Source organism: Callorhinus ursinus, unplaced genomic scaffold, assembly GCF_003265705.2.
Source record: "Callorhinus ursinus isolate GAN/ISIS: 27379988/994484 unplaced genomic scaffold, GSC_fseal_2.0 scaffold12, whole genome shotgun sequence".
In the NCBI taxonomy this organism is placed as follows: domain Eukaryota; kingdom Metazoa; phylum Chordata; class Mammalia; order Carnivora; family Otariidae; genus Callorhinus; species Callorhinus ursinus.
In genome coordinates, this window is record NW_027397074.1 from 19,256,174 (window position 1) to 19,274,365 (window position 18,192).

Genomic DNA, 18,192 nt, shown 5'->3' on the forward strand with positions numbered 1-18,192 from the left:
ATCAATATTGAAGCAAATACACATTCTTAGATGTGCATTTTTTCTAAATATAGAGTCCATAGGGAAAAAATCTTATAAAGGGTTTCTGATTATTTTTAAAACTTGGGAATAACTGACTTAACCTTAACATGTCCTAGTATACCTTAATCCTTCTCAATGTCTTTTCTGGTAGAAATGACAAAAAGCAGTTTATTACCTTTTATATTCATCATTCATATCCTTCATGTTTATGTATATGTGCATATATAAATATAACCCAAAGGGGACCATTATAAATGTTCTTCTGTGCAGCTTGATTTTTACTTATAATAATAAGTAATAATAAATTGCAGACACATTTCCAAGTTAGTACATATATTTGTAACTCAATCTTTTTAATATCCTAACATTTATTTAACTAGTCTCCTAATGAGGCACATTTAGGTGTTTCAGAATTTTTACTATTATAAATAACTCTTACCTGTGAGTCTCTGTACATACATATTTATACATTTGGGTATTTCTGTAGGATTGCATAAATTATGGCAGTAACAACAGCAACAAAAATACCCTGCCACGAGTGATTTTTAAAATGAGTTTTCTCACATAGTAAGATATTGAAAGGCAAGCAATTGCTAACATTTTTCTTTCAACCCTTCCACTCTCCCATCCACGTCTGCACACCAGCATTCCAGCAAGGAGGAAGTAGCAGGGACCAAAAGCTGTCTCCTGGAAGGGTAGTACCCCAGCAGAATTTCTCTAATGAGTCTTTGCTCAGAATTGTGTTTCATGCCCATCCCTAGACCAATAATAGGTAAAGGGGACCAGCCATGATTCATTTCCTGGGTCTGGGGACTAATGCCCATCATCTCTGAGCTCACCATTAGATTAACCTCTTAGAAAACCAGAAGTCTTAAGGAAAAACTTTAGGAAAGAAAAGGGGAATGGAAAGTGACTATTGTGTAGGCCGTGAACAATATCTTCCACAAGGATATATTCTAAAGGAAAATGCTGAACAAAAGGATATATGGCACTACACTTAAATTTTGATACAAATTGCCAAATTACTGTCCAAAAATATTACATCAGATAAGAACTCCATTAACATGTATGAAATGGCTGGTTTGTCCATGCTCAACAACCCTAGTCTTCTAAATTTTTCTAAATCTTTGCTAATCTAATAGGCAGAAAACAAACATAGATAGATGATAGATAGATAGATAGATAGATAGATAGATAGATAGATGATAGATAGATTCCCAATAGTTTATTTTGTACATATTATTAATGAAGTTGAGCGTTTCTTAATGCATTTATTGACCATTTGAATTTCTTTTTCTATGAGTTGCCTGTGTAGTACTCTATCCATTTTTCTTTTAGGTTGTTTTTCTTTTTTGCTTTAATCTCTTCAATAGATTAAGAACATTAACCCCTTTTACAGATATATTTCCCAGTATATATTTTGACTTTCACCTTTAAATGGCCTCCTTTTCCATTCATATGCTTTTAATTTGTGTTAAGTGAAATTTATTCGTCCTTCCTTTTATATCCTAAGTTTTAACAACATTCTAAGGAAGAACATCCTTGCTTCAAGATTATAAAAATATTCTCTCCTTGCAATGCAATTTCCTTATTATTCTTTTTTTCCTCTATAGTTTCTGGACTTTATTTTTACATTTATTTTTCAAGATATAATTTGTTCAGATTTTCAAGATCAAAAGAAAGAACTGAATGGATTAGTTATTGAGAGTTTGTGAAATGTATATTTTAATTTGGGAAGCATCGTCACAAATCTGCATCTTCCTATTCAGGAACATAAAAATATGGCGAGGATATTAGTGGAAAAGAATTAAATTCTGCATTGACACAATCAACCCTTTTCTCTTTAAGGTACCAAAAAGGGCAAAGTAAAGAAAACAGTACTTCAGGGCACCTGGGTGGCTCAGTTGGTTAAGCGACTGCCTTTGGCTCAGGTCATGATCCTGGAGTCCCGGGATCAAGTCCCGCGTCGGGCTCCCTGCTCAGCGGGGAGTTTGCTTCTCCCTCTGACCCTCTCCCCTCTCATGCTCTCTCTATCTCATTTCTCTCTCAAATAAATAAATAAAATCTTAAAAAAAAAAAAGAAAACAGTACTTTATTATTAGCGGAAGCTTTGGCCCTATGCCATATTCAGACCTCAGGTAAGCTAATTTGGACCAAGTAAGGATCTTCTTTTTTTAAGGTAGATCACTGTGAATGGCCTGCATTAAAGAATAATCTGTTCTGTATGTACCACATGTCACCATTCCCCTTCATCTTTATGTCACCATTCTCCTCCATCCTCACCACCAACCTAACAAACTCCGCATGCCAAAATTTGGCACTGCAGTGGGATGAAATGCCACTCCCATCAGCATTAAAGAAAGAGGTTCCAGAGATATACATAGGAAGAGAAAACATATTTGTCCCATCATTAAAAGTCACATTTAAAGCAAAGTCAACTAAGGTGGTATCTCACCTTAGTGGGATACACTCTCTCTCAAGGAGAGAGTCCAATGAAAGAAAAAGAAATGATCATGCTTGATGGGGAAAGAAGAAAAAATTAGGGCCACTCTATGTTCTAACCAAAATGTGGACAAAGATCAAGTTTTAAGCTATTCAAAGCTCCATGTCTAGAAAAATGACCTAATCATTTGATTCCCACTAAAAGTGACCTAACACTTGATTTCTACTAACTGTAGTAATAATACCCCTGCATTTTAGTGTTCATGTCTTTGTGTGTACTTTTGTTTTGCCTGACTAAATTTTATATAAATAGAGTCACATTGTATATACTCTTCTGTGACTTTTTTTGTTCTTATCATTATGCTTTTAATTTTTATCCGTGTTGTAGGGAATAGGATTTCCCTGATGCCGAGTGATGTTGAGCACTTTTTCATGTGTCTGTTGGCCATTTGGATGTCTTCTTTGGAAAAATGTCTGTTCATGTCTTCTGCCCATTTCTTGGAATAGGAAGAGTTTGTGTTGTTCATTTTCCCTCCTATAAAGTATTCTTTTATAAAAAGGCACCCCAATTTATTTACTCTTTCTACTGCTCATAGGTATTTGGACTTATTTTCTTCTTGTTTTTTTTTTTTTCCCTGTTCAGGCTGCCCTGAACATTCCTGCATATCTATACTGATGAACATACTCAAGAATTTCTCTGGATGCATGCACATGACAGTAGAATTGCTATAAGCAGAATATATATATGCATATTGAATTTGTCCATGTAGTGTTAGATGTTTTCCAAAGTGGTTGTGCTAATTTACATGGCCATCAGTAATATATTTATGTTCCCATCATTCCACATCCTTTCCAAAATACAGTATTGTTTGAGTATGTTTGCCATTAGATGATGTGAAATAGTGTCTCTAATTAACCAAATTTGTGCTTCCTCTTTTTAAAAACTACCTCTTCATTGTCTTTTGCCTTTTTTCCTTTTTTTGTTGTCTTAGCATTGAAATTTTTCTGATTTGTAGAAATTCTTTATATATTCTGAATATTAATTCTTTTTTGCTGTATTACAAAAAAAAACTCTCAATTCATAGCTTGTCTTTTCAATATTTTTTTAGTGCCTTTGAGAAAAAGAAGTGTTTCATTTTCTGCTGGTCAAATTTATTATCTTTGACTCCAAAAAATGGCTTACAATTTTGAGTCTTTCTCAGGAAATTCTTCCCCATTCTGAGATCGTAAAATTTTTCTCTTATATTTTTAAGTTTTTGCCTTTTACATTTGAGAACTTTTCATTTAGAATTGATTTTTTGTGTGTGTGTGTGTGCAGAGCAAGAGGTATAAATCCATTTTAACTTTGGTCCACATGAATAACATATTGGCCTGGCACTAGAGTTACCAGATTTAGCAAATAAAATAATATATGTGGATAACCAGTTTAATTTGAATTTCAGATAAAAATGAATATTTTACTGTAAGTATGTCCCATGCAATATTTTAGACACACTTATAAAAAATTGTTGTTTATCTGAACATCAAATTTAACTGAGCATCCTGTATTCTAGCTGGCAATTCTACTTGATACCATTTAATGAATAATCCATTCTTTATCTATTGATCTGCAATGGCATTTCTGTCTTTTTGCAGATTTCTGTATGTGTGGATGCTTCTGTATTTTGTATTCTGTTCCAATGTCTGTATATTTCATTTTATTTTATTTTATTTTATTATGTTATGTTAATCACCATATATTACACCATTAGTTTTTGATGTAGTGTTCCGTGATTCATTGTTTGCATATAACACCGAGTGCTCCATTCAATATGTGCCCTCTTTAATACCCATCACCAGGCTAGCCCATCCCCCACCCCTCTCCCCTCTAGAACCCTCAGTTTGTTTCTCAGAGTCCATAGTCTCTCATGGTTCATCTCCCCCTCCGATTTTCCCCCCTTCATTTTTCCATTCCTACTATCTTTTTTTTTTTTTAACTCATAATATATTATTTGTTTCAGAGGTACAGGTCTGTGATTCATCAGTCTTACAAAATTCACAGCGATCACCATAGCACATACTCTCCCCAATGTCTATCACCCAGCCATCCCATCCCTCCCACCCCCCACCACTCCAGCAACCCTGTTTGTTTCCTGAGGTTAAGAATTCCTCGTATCAGTGAGATCATATGATATATGTCTTTCTCAGATTGACTTATTTCACTTAGCATAATACCCTCTAGTTCCATCCACGTCATTGCAAATGGCAAGATTTTGTGGTTTCTTTTGATGGCTGCATGATGTTCAATTGTATATATATATACCACATCTTCTTTATCCATTCATCTGTTGATTGGCATCTTGGCTCTTTCCATAGTTTGGCTATTGTGGACATTGCTGCTATAAATATTGGGGTATACATACCCCTTCAGATCACTACATTTGTATCTTAATTACAGTAGCTTTAGAATAAGATTTTCTGTGACTGCTCGAGTCTCCAATCTGATTCTTCTTCAGAATTATTGACTAGTACCTCCAGACCTATGTTAGATAATTTTAGTAACATTGGATGTTTTTGCCTTGTTCTTTACTTTATTGGGAGTGCCTCTAGTGATTTCTTATTAGTCATATGGCAGGCAGTCTTCTTGGTTGAGATATATAAATATGTATCAGGCTAAGGAAATGTCCCTCTAGTCCTATTTAATTTTTAAAATCAAGAATGAACATTAAAATTATTGAATTCACTTTCAGCATCTTTGGAGATTGTTGTAAGAATTTTCCCTTTCATCAGTAGACATTATCTATATTAATGAATTATAATTAGTTGAATTTTTTATATTTAAATTAATCATAGTATTTTGTTTTTTAAATATGTTCTTGAATTTTGCTTGATAATTTATTTAAGATGTTTTAAATGCTATTTATAACAGACTATTCTGTATTTTCTTTTTTGATAATGTGTGTATGTGTATATGTGTATTCTCAAGTGAAGGTGAGTGGGAAGGGGGAAGGATGGGAGGAAAAGGAGACCATAGCATGTGTAACTCAAAAAAATTTGTAAGTAGTTGTAAGTAAAAATAGAGTAGGGGCACATGGGTGTCTCAGTCGGTTAAACCTCCAACTCTTGGTTTCAGCTCACATGATCTTGGGATCAAGCCCCACCTCGCTTTGCACTCAGCAGGGAGTCTGCTTCTCTGCCTTTCTCTACCTCACCCTCTGCCCCTCCTTCCACTCACACACTCTCTCTTTCCCTCTCTCTCAAATAAATAAAAAAAAAAAATAGAGTAGAACAGAAGTAATTCTTCTCTCTCACACACAGAGAGAGAGAGAGAGAGAGAGAGAGAGAGAGAAAGAAAACCATGCCCCTTCCCAGAATCCCCTAAGAAAGTTCTTCAGAGCAGCAGTCAGGACACATTTGATATTAATCCAGATTCTCATTTTGCAAACAGAGAAGCTGAGTCCCAGAACGATTAAGGGCTTTCCTGAGTTCGGGTACCTGGTATCTCCTTGCTACCAATATCTAAAAATTGAAAGAGATAGGTCCTTTGAGGGAAAGCTAGTGAGACTTTATTTAAGTTGGAGAAAGGAGACTGACCACTTCATTACAGTCTTCAGAATGATGAAGGGGGTTTGAATAAGCAATGACAAGCTGTCCTTTTCAATGGTCTTTCTGGACAGGAGAAGTAAAATGGATTTAATTAATTCAAGAGGGATTCAGGTCAGTAGTAAGAAGTTCCCGAATGAATGAATTCCAAGATAATGGAAAGCACTGCCAAAGGAAGTTGAGGAAGAGCTTTTTGTAAAGCTCATAAGGGAAGTGCAGGCTGTTGATTTTCTGCAATGATTTCAGTACTTTGGATTGAACCAGATAAAACTGTTGCTATTCAAAAAAGCAGCAAATTCGTTGACCTAATACATGGAAACAAGTAGGTAGGCTTTGTCCTAGAGGACATTTTGTCTTCATTTTAGCCTTTAATTTTACTCTATCTCTACAGAATATATAGCATAGGAAAAAAACTTATTTAAGAAGGTCAGGATTTAAAGCTTACAAAAGACCCTTACGTAATTAAACTCTTGGCATTTAAAAGCCAGGATTACTGATATTCTTACTTTTGCCATCAATCATTCCAGAACTGATAAACTATGCTTAAAATGAAATGTCATTATAATCCACATTTTGGATGCTGAGTATCCTTATGGTGCCAAGATACCCCATCTCAGTGGGATCTTTGGTAGTCAAGGATTTCAGGCCAATGTCAGCTGTGATGATTCTGCTGATGGGATATGGTATAAATGCGAGTCAAGTAGGCTCTCTCTCTCTCTCTCTTCCTCATGTTTGGTCAAACATCATCAGTTATGCAGGAACTCTTCCCATGTCCAGTGGCTTGGGCCATTGTGTATAAATGACTGCTGAGCTTTGATACTACTATATGTATTTTTCCAGCCCAGGGACATGAGTTGTTCAACTCTATTGTGATTTTCCTATGTAGCCATCCTCTGATCCAAAAAAAGTTAGGTTCTTAGGAACAATGGAAACTGTTAAGAGAATCAGATTGGACATCCTAAAGGAATGGGGTTTCCTCTAAAATGAAAATGCACATTAACTATTTGCCTGGAACATATACAAGTGAAAAATACCAAGAATATACTCTGATTATGTTTCTCATCTTGATGGATATAACACATCTGAAGGGGGTTAAAAGCCTGTGCAACCCCGACATGCAAGCCAGAAACCTTTGCCATTTGCAGTGACCCTGAAGTCCTCAGTAGTGGTACCATACTTCCCATAGGCATTCCCAAATATGCCCATCCATTCTGTTCTTAGGCTTTTGAATGTCCTTACTACCCATTGTTTTACCCTGTAACTTAGCATTTAATCCTAGTAGGTGATGTGTGTGCTTCTCAACTTCTCCCTCACCACGAGCTCTTTCATAAGCTCTGGGACCTTTACCTCTACACCTTTATGAGTGAAGTTACCCATAGACAATCTAATTCCCCATGCACTTCATTGTTTCATCTGTAAATGAGATTTGGAATTCCTACTCACAGTGCTCACAGCACTTATAGTACCTTGCACAAATTAAGTACTTAAGGATTGTTTGGTTGCTTTCTTGACCTTTTGTATTCTGTATGGTTTTCTAGCAGTCTTCTGGGCATACAGATACTGAACTCATCATGCTTCTACCCATACACACACACCCCCCAAAACTTTCCAAACCTGTGTTCTCTATCCAGCCACTCAAGCTAGAAACCTCAGCTTCAACTTTGACTCCCTTTTCTTCCCCATCTGCCATAACTGATGGGTCACCAAAGTCTGTCAGTTTTACTTTTTACCTTTACATTTCTTAAATGTATCCACTCCGGGCCACCTTTGGTGTCATTACCCCCAGTGCAAGCCTGGTTTACAGGAGGTTGCAACCTCCTCCAAAAGCTACAGTTCTCTCTGTAAATTACAAATTGGACAAGGTTATGCTCCTGCTTAAAACCATGCCTTCTCATGGCATGCAAGCGCCTAAAGTGTCCTGCAAGACCCTCCAATATCTGTCTTTGGCCCACTCTCCTGATTCATTTCACATCTCTCCCTGTCTCATTGTTTATAATTCAACAAAACCACAGCCATTTATGGTACACACACACACACACACACACACACACACACACACACACACATTCCCTTCCCTGCCTTTGCCCAGGTGCCCCCTCTACCTGGAACCTTCATCACCTCACTCACACCTTCTCTCCTTGCCTGGCTAACTCTGACTGGTTCTCTACGACTCAACTCAGGCAAGCTTTTTCTGAAGCTGTTTGTTCTACCCTAGTCTGGGTTGGTTATACCTCCTCAGTGCTCCAGTAATGCCCAGTGCATGTGTCTATCATTGTGTCATCCCTGAAACCTAACGTCTCTTGCCCTCATTTCTACCCCCATCATCTAGTGCTGTCAGTCTACCTCCAAAACACATTTCTGATCCAGCCATGTCTTTCTCTCCCCACTGCTCATACCTAATTTGAGCATTCTTCATCTCCCACCTGACCTGCTGTGGTGGCCTACCCCTGGTCCTCCCAACTCTATTGGCCCCTCCTCTACTGAGTAGCAGCCAGAAGGATCTTTCCAGTCATACTTATAGATCATATAGGTCCTCTGCAGAGTCTTCACTGACTTTCCTACATTGGCAATATGTGGCATCCTGGGCCCTGCCTCTCTCCAGCCTCAGCTCCCATTATTTTTACCCTCACTCTCTAAGCTCCCAACCTAAGACTCTCAAACCAAACAAGCTCATTCCTGCCCCAGGACCTTTGGGACAAGCTACTCCCTTTGCCTAAATCATTCATCCCTTGATTCTTTGTGTGTCCAAGCCCTACTCATCCATAAGGCCTCAGCTGAAATGCCATTTTCTCAGGGACACTTTTCATATCCCCAGTCTCACTTAGATCCTCCTAATCTCACTCATAGTACCAGCTGTGTTCATTCATAAAAGTGATTTTGGCTCAGGTCATGATCTCGGGGTTGTGGGATCAAGTCCTGCATTGGACTCCCATGTTCAGTAGGGAGTCTGCCTCTCTCCCTCTCACTCTCCCTCTGCCCCTCCCCCTACTCATGCTCTCTTTTTCTAAAATAAATGGATAAATCTTTTTTTTAAAAAATGTTAAAAGGACTTTATTAATATTATTTTAGGTCAGTACCCACCTCTCTTATCCTAGAAGTCTTCTGCTGAAAGTCTATTATATTAAAGATATTTTTCTTCATGTGTCTCTGGTGAACTGAACTACTAGTGGTGTCATAAATTTTAAAAATTGTTCATCGTACATTTTTCAATTTTAGTACTATATTTCAATATCATTTAAAGCATATTTTTGAGGAACACCTGGGTGACTCAGTCGGTTAAGCATCTGCCTTCAGCTCATATGATCTCAGGGTCCTGGGATTGATTCCTGCATCAGGCTCCTTGCTCAGTAGGAAGCCTGCTTCTCCCTCTGCCTGCCGCTCTCCCTGTTTGTGCACGCTTTCTCTCTCTGACAAATAAATAAAATCTAAATATATATATATTTTTGAAAATCCAAATGGTATCCTTTTTTTTTTAAGTAATATCTACCTCCGTCATGGGGCTTGAACTCACAACCCTAAGATCAAGAGTTGTATGCTCTACCAACTGAGCCAGCCAGGCACCCCTCCAAAGTGGTATACTTCAATCCAGATATTATTCCAGGAGCTGACTTAGGATTAAAATGTTAATATTGGGGCATGAAGGAGAATTTTCTTAGATCTTGTTACTTCAGAAAAGGAGAAAAATGATAGCATATCAAGAAAAGAGTCTTAAAGCAATACACACAGGTAAAGCCTGAATATGCAAACAAAATAAAAAATCACCATGATGATTAACTTCATTGAGTTATGTGTCTTTGAGCAACTGGAGTTAGAGTCCCCCCTGGATACACTCATCTGGAAGTGGAGTTGCAGTCTGCTTCCCAAAGAAGCATCCAGTTGGTCCCTCTTCCTTCTACCCTCATATGTAGCTTATTAGTTCCACAATTATTCTCCTTTCCCTCCATTTGGGGAAATTTCTAACAGTTGCTTAAACTTTTAAACATTTCATTGCATTTGAAAAATCTGATTCCACTCAAAAACTGTTTCTTTTGTTTATCCGTGGTGTGCACATCTTTAAAATTTTTTTTCAATAGAAATTGTCAGTTTCAAAGGCTCAACAGTAAAGAATTTTATGCTTTTTTATCTTCTTTTAGACCTCTTTGTTTAACTGAAAATAGAAACATTTTGAAATAATAATATTTAAGATTTCAGAATAACTGCCTCGAGAGCAGGAGAGCTTCCTTTCTAATTTTCCTAAATCTTCACCCTTGATAAAAGAAATTAGTCTTGGCTAAGAACGGTGTTATGGTCACATGCTGTATACAAATATTCTAAAACACTAAAGTTATGATACTCGATATTATCAACTACTTGTTTTTTTAAGTAAAAAATTAAAAATTTTTTAAGTAAAAAAAAATCCATTTACTAATATCCTGTGCACATAAGGCCAAAATTAATTTTCCATTGAGATGATGAGATGATTCATTTTATTATAATAGTTATTTTTTTGTTTTAGAATGCAAGTATATCTACAATCATGTAAGCATAAATGTTGACAATTTGTTTTGTTATTTTAAAGGATTTATATCTTAGTTATATAAATTAGTAAGAAAAACAATAGGATCCTCAAGAGATAAATGGATAAAGGACATGGAACAATTTACAAATAATCTAGAATGGACCCAAAATTATTATGTGCAAAATTGATTTGCAAAGTGTTGGTTATAAAGTGAAAAACAGGAAATGTTCTAAATAAGAAATTAAAATGTGGGAAATGGGGCACCTGGGTGATTCAGTAGGTTAAGTGTCTGACTCTTGATTTCGGCTCAGGTCATGATCTCAGGATAGTGAAATCAAGCCCTGCATCAGGTTCAGGGCTATGCGTGGAGCCTGCTTGGGATTCCCTCTCTCTCTCTCTGCCCCCCCATTCATGCTCTCTCTCTCTCTAAAAATAAAATTAAATTTAAAAAAGTTTTTAAATGTGGGAAATGGCTGACCTAGAATAGAATATTATATAGCCATTTAAAATAATGTTAGGAGAAATTATTAATAATCTGGGAAAGGATTCTGTTAGGTGAAAAAATCAAATGCAGTTGTATGTCATTACATGCAATATGGTCACAACTTTCTCAAAAACATGAAAACAATGGATTATTATTCTGCCTTAAAAAGAAATGAAATCCTGATACATGCCACAACATGAATGAATCTTAAAGACATTATAAATGAAATGAAATGAGCCAGTAACAAAATACTGTATAATTTTACTCATGTGACATATCTAGAGTAGTCAAATTCATAGATACAGAAAGTAGAATGGTAGTTGCCAGGGGCTGAAGGAATGGGGGAGAAGGGGGAGTTGGTGTTTAATGAGTGCAGACTTTCAGTTTGGGAATTTGAAAAAAAAAGTCTAGAGATGGATGATGGTGATAGTTGCAGAATAATATGAATGTACTAGTGCCACAGAACTAAAAATGGTTTAAATGATAAATTGTATTTTATGTATATTTTACCACCAAAAAAAAAAAAAGATGTACCAAGTTTCTCCATGACCTTTAACTAGTTTCTGCTACTGTGAATGTCCTACAAAACCGTAGTACAATGATAAAAACTAAAGAAAGAACATGAGTACAATACTCTTAACCACACTAGACTTATTTATATCCTACCAGTAGTGCCACTAATGTTGTATTTTTCTGTTTCAAGATTTAGATCATTAAACCTTTTTATAACAAAAGACTGTAAACCTGGGCACCTGGGTGGCTCAGTCATTAAGCGTCTGCCTTCTGCTCAGGTCTGATCCCAGGGTCCTGGGATCGAGTCCCACATCGGGCTCCCTGCTCAGCAGGAAGCCTGCTTCTCCCTCTCCCACTCCCCCTGCTTGTGTTCCCTCTCTCGCTGTGTCTCTCTCTGTTAAATAAATAAATAAAATCTTTAAAAAAAAACCGTAAATCTTTTATAAAAGAACTTACTATATGGTTTCTTTAAACTATAGCCTCTATTATTATATTTTAAATATCTCCAAATTTGCCAAAAAAAAATTTCAGGAATTTATCTGTTGTAGAAAACAAGTATGTCTTCTTTTGTACAGAATTATGGTTGATAGCTGAATAAAGGCAGCTGGCTTGGAGGACCATATCAGTTAAAATTAGGTTATAACTAGAATTCAAATAAAAAACAAAACTGGATTAAACAATATGGGTGTTTATTTCTCTCTTACACAGAAGTCCATAGATGGGTGGGTGGTCCAGAGATAATATGGGAACTTCATGGTATCAGGATGTCCAGCCTCTCTTTACTTGTTGTTCTGCATGTATGGCTTCCATTCCCATGATTATGATCCATGATAGCTGCTGGAACTCCAACCATTACATCCACATTCTAGGCAGTAAGAAAGAGGACAGAGGGCAGAAATATTTCCTCCTCACATTAAGAACAATATCCAAAAGTTGTTTATCCATTTATATTCCATTGGCCAGAACTGAATAAGGTGGCCACATAAAACCATAAGGGAGGTTGGGGGTTACAATATGTATTCTGGGGTGGTATGCCCTCTCCAAAAGAAATTGAGAGCTCTATTATTAAGGAAGGTAGATGATGTAGAAAAAGATTTTGGAGGACAGGTAGTAATCTCTGCAACAGGAAGCATCTTCATTCAGGATGTAGGCATAAACTAGGATCCGGAGAAAACAGGGAGCAAAAAATAATTATCTACTTTGATCATTGGCAAACATGTGTTTTCATTAAAGAGGAGAAGTTAAGGCAAAATATGCTACTGCCCCTAATCTGGTGGGTAGGGATGTCCTTGGAGCCCATAGGAACTGCTGATTTGGAGTAAATGAAATCCCCCTTTCAGCCTCTTCAACAAGGAGAAAGTTCAGCTTGCACACCCAACACAGGACCTTTATTTCAGAAATCTTCCTTTCACCAACCCTCCACCACACGCAACTGGACCTCACCGTTTGGGCCCTCCCCACCTCATAGGTCCTTTGGAGGAAAAAAATAGTCCCTCTTTACAAAAAGGTTGGAGCAGGTCCGGTGTCAAGAAATCAGATTTTCTAAAATAATTGGAGTTCCCCAAGAAAACAAAATACAAAAGGACCATTAAATGTGTTTTAACTATTAAAAGAGGTAGTCAGATGTTCATTCTCTTTATCTGTATGAAGAATTTCTCTTCCTGACATTGAGTCATGTTCACTCTTCCCAAGACGGAATAAAATGTTCCCTATAAAAGCACAACCTTTTCTTTCCCAGGGCTCCAGACCCATGCCAACATAACAGAAACAGTCAAATAAAGGACTGTGATAAGCTCCTCAGGTGCCAGGGAAATGTTATCAGAGGAAATCGTCTTCCTCCCTGTGACAAGACATGGATCCTCAACATACTCACAAAAAAAATTGGGGCCCCCAAGGAATAGAAATTCATCAAATACTCAGTGGGGAATTGTGCACAAAACAGCAGTGGAAACCAGTGGGAACACAATTTTATTAACTCCAAAAAGTTGTACCAATTGGGTTCTTAGGAATAGTTCTCAGACTGATATGCCTGGAGACAAAGGACTTTTAGTGACAAATTTGATAAAATATGTGAGAAATACTGTCTTTCTTTGCTTAAGATTCCAATGTTACATTTGGAGGAATGTTTTAGTCTGTAAAATAGTCTTTATATCATTGATTGTGCTACAGCAGGGAATCGTGTATAGTAGGGACACAAAATTTTTTAATGCATTTGGATGTGCAAAAAATTTAGAAATGCAATCTGTTTTATTTTGTCTATAACTAAATAAGTCTTTGATACCTGCTGGATGGCAGGAAAGAAAAACATATGTCTAATCTGGTTGAAGTAGTGCTTAGTTTCTCTCCAAGAAAGAAAGTTCAGTCTCAGATTTTTTAGTCCTTTTCAGTCCTTTGCTTTCATTCAAGATGGCATCCAAGGATGGAGCAAAGAGGTGTGGCTTGAGTTACCAGGTAGGGATAAGCTCAGGTGGTTAGGTATAGTGTACTTTGGTGTGTCTGATCTCTAAGGCAGCATCTTTTGTCCACCAGCTTACTGCCTGCCCTGTTGGTTTGTGTGGCTGAAGTTTGTGGCTACTGTGATTCTAGGTCTGTGCTTTTTACTGAAGAACTGCTCCAGAAACAGCTTTGCACTGTTGGGGATATAAATTGGCACAGCCACTATGGAAAACAGTATGGAGAGCACTCAAAAAAATAAAAATCAAACTAATGTATAATCCATAAATCTTTATTCTGGGTATATATCCAAAGGAAATGAAAATAAGATAAAAAGGTATCTGCACTCCTATGTTCATGGCAGCATTATTCGCAATAGCCAAGGTATGGAAACAACCTACATGTCCATCAATGGATGCATGGATAAATATACACACAATGGAGTATTATTCAGCCATGAGAAAGAAGGAAATCCTGTCTTTGCAACAACATGGATGGATCTTGAGGGCATTATGCTAAATGAAATAAGTCAGAGAAAGACAAATACTGTATGATCTCACTTATATGTGAAAGTTGAACTCCTAGAAACAGAGTAAGAAATTGGTTGCCAGGGGCTAGGGGTAGGAGAAATTGGGAGATGCTGGTCAAAGGGTACAAACTTCAGTTATAAAGTGAGTAAATTCTGGAGATCTAATGTACAGCATGGTGATTATAGTTAATATTACCATATGATATACTTGAAAGTTGCTAAGAGAATAGATCTTATATGTTCTCACCACAAAAAAGAAATGGTAATTATGTGAGGTAATGGAAGTGTTAGCTAACACTATGGTGGTAATCATTTTGTAATATATAGGCTATATACTTTAAACTTACACAGTGTTTTATATCAATTATATCTCAGTAAAGCTGGAAAGATATAAAAAAGAACTGTTCCCATCTTTCCAATAGAAATTTTCACACTGTGACCTAGAAATGAATAGATCTACATTCTAGCTTAGGTTTCCTGAGTCAGTTTCCTATAAAGCAAGAATATCAGCCGAAGAACCACTCCTCACAAGGGAATATAAATATTTTGACAACAATTCATTCATCTCTTGGCTCCCTAAATATCTCCTGCCCGGAGGATTTATTCAAGAAAAAAAATGGTGACTGTTGAATTTTTCTACTCCAATTTAGTGAATGATTTATTCATTGAATGTCTAAGTGATGGTCATAAATAGAAATATAGAATACTAGCACTGGAAGGAACTCATCTCTATCTTGTAGGGTTGAGAAAACAGCCTAGGTTAAGTTAAATGATTTACTCAAAGTTACCTAGTTAGTTATTGGCAGAGCTGGAATCGGAATCTAGGACCCCTGACTCTTAATTATACCACAGAAATTTAAAAGATACTGTTTTATTTATCTAATTACTAATTCACTACAAACTAAATTGGAGTGTGCATTTTTCTTATCAATAATTAAAATGTTAATGTGCATATTGTTATTACCTTTTTTAGGAAGCCAAGTTGGATTATGAATAGTCTTCATTAATGTGAATTAATTAAAAGTCTTTTAACTTTCATACAAATATCTATTTTGAAACCAGAACAGTTCTGCGTCAGTGTGAGAGACAAAACCCTGGGATCTTCTCCTGGGTCTCAGTATTATATCTTTGGAATGCTTTATTTCAGGCAAGCATTTTTAATGACATAAAGTAAACTATTTCTAAGAGTTCTTTTACTCTTAAAAATTAGAAAAAGAGGGGCGCCTGGGTGGCTCAGTCGTTAAGTGTCTGCCTTTGGCTCAGGTCATGATCCCTGCATCGGGCTCCTTCCTCAGCGGGAAGCCTGCTTCTCCCTCTCCCACTCCCCCTGCTTGTGTTACCTCTCTCACTGTGTCTCTCTCTGTCAAATAAATAAATAAAATCTTTAAAAAAATTAGAAGGAAGTGCCCAAAGAAAGTATTTGGGTTAATTGGTAATTGACTAATTCCACATCACAATTACGTTGTGTTTTATGTCTCCATATAGATCCAAGAACAGAACTACCTGACTCCCACCCTAAAATCCTCTTGAGAAATTCTCCTGCAGAGCTTGTCTCCCAGCCACGTCTATACATGTGCCTCTGTGGATAGTACATTAATACCACTCACAGTAGAAGGTATTGTTCTTTATAGTTAGTCATATTAATTATTTGAACACCCCAGGATGTACAACATGAAAGAACAGCTTTATAGATATTCAGGGCACTATATAATATGCCACATTGAATTATTGACTCTAATGAGAACATCTTTAAAAGGCTGAACTCCCAGGGGTGCAGGCTGAAGAATTGGGAGGAGGGGCTTATATGTTAAATCAATAATTAGGAAGAAAGGAGGAAGAGAGACAGATTGGGCAAGAGATTTCTGAAAATTGAACACTTGTCATCTGTCTCTTTCCCTTTCTGATGATTCATTAAATGGAGATTAACTTCAGTAACTTATTGACCAACATGCCAATAAATCCTGAGCTATATCATCTGCGATGCAGGAAATGGACAAGCCTGGATACAATGCCGAGGGGGTTGACTTAAGTGTGATGTGACTTAGAGAAATTCATGGGCATACTTAAGTATTGTGCTGGTTATGTGTGTTTCACATTTATATACTATACTGAGTATTGTGTTAGGTTGATAGGGGATGTAAAAGTAGCAAATAACATTCTTAAAGGAGTTTATAGTTTATCTAGACACCAACTATGCATGTGTGATGTTCACTCAAGAGAATTTACCCATATTTTTTAAAAGAACACTGTGATGATTTGCAACATGGAATTGTATCCTTTCCATCATCTCTGACTCTATCTCGTGCTCACATTTTATCTAAGTAAACTTTAGAAACAGATTGTTTTAGCCCTTGCCATACGCTCTTCCAAAAAAACAAAAAGGTGGTTTAAGTTTTGTGTGACATTGACAAAAATTTTCTTAAAAGTGTAGACTGCAGTGGAATTTTCAGAAGTACTCCTAGTCTTCTAGAATCACTAAGTATATTATATTAAATATACATCAAATGTGGAAGAGTGATGTTTTGGACCACCTCTTAAAGAGGTTATGGTCCTCGAACATGAGCAAAACCCACAGTATTCAGCTCCTAAGAGAAATCAACCTACATATATTCTGTACTACTCAGAAAAGTTTCAAAGATAACTATCATTTTGAGGTCTTAGGGAAATAAGAAAGGAGGAGTTAGTGAGCACTCCATTCTTCAGCTTCTATGGCAGTGCCAAGAGGGTTGGGGACGAGTCTACAGATGTTTGGAACTTGCTGGGTTCTCTGCACTGCACTCTCCTCCTGCCCTGTGAAGGGGCTCAGCTCAGCTCAGTCTACCCACAGCTTCCTCCAGGGGTAGGGAGCAAAGAGAGAATCCATTCCCACCAAGGCATCCTCAGATGAGGTCAGCAGAGTGTCAAGGTCTGTCTTGACACTTTGCTCTATCTATTGCCTCTATCTATTCTTTCTATCTATTGCCAAGGCTTCTAGAACCAGAATTCTGTTCCCTTCAGCCCACTCCTTAGTACCTTCATGACTGGGTCTTCTAGCTCAGGCTCTATGTCCCTGTTGTCTGAACTCTTAGTGTCTCACTGCTAATGCCTCTCTGGACCACCCATCTATGTGTTCTGTAACCTGAGATGTTATTGAAGGTGAAGTCCAAAGACACACACACACACACACACACACACACACACAGTTTCCTCATTCTGAGATTTTATGAAAGAACAGCGGTAACTGTGGCAACCTTTGTTATATCCCAATGGAGTTTTTGAGAGATTGATGTTTTGTATTGTTTCTCATCCTCGGAAACATTGGCCTCAAAAGGCAAAAAGTCTCTGGCAAGAGAAATGTTCTTAGAAGACCCTGAAAATACAATCTCCTTTCATGACAGTTAGCAAAATATCTTCTGTCACTTCTGGGGCTCTCATTCCCCCTCTGTGCAGCATTCATAGCGTTCAAGTATATTAAGCATTCACAACATTTATATGTGGCCCAGCCTCTGTTCTAATCCTGTGTATTAGTACAGCTAACTGCAGCTCACTCAGGGCTGCTGTTTGCACAGCTGGACATGTCGGATAGAATGAGTTCATCCCTTCAAAGATGAGCTTACAGCCACCGTCTAGTAGTGTCTTTCTTTTTTACACCTACGACCATTCCTCATTGTTCTCACAAGCACAGTGAGTTTTAATGAAGTCATGTCTTTT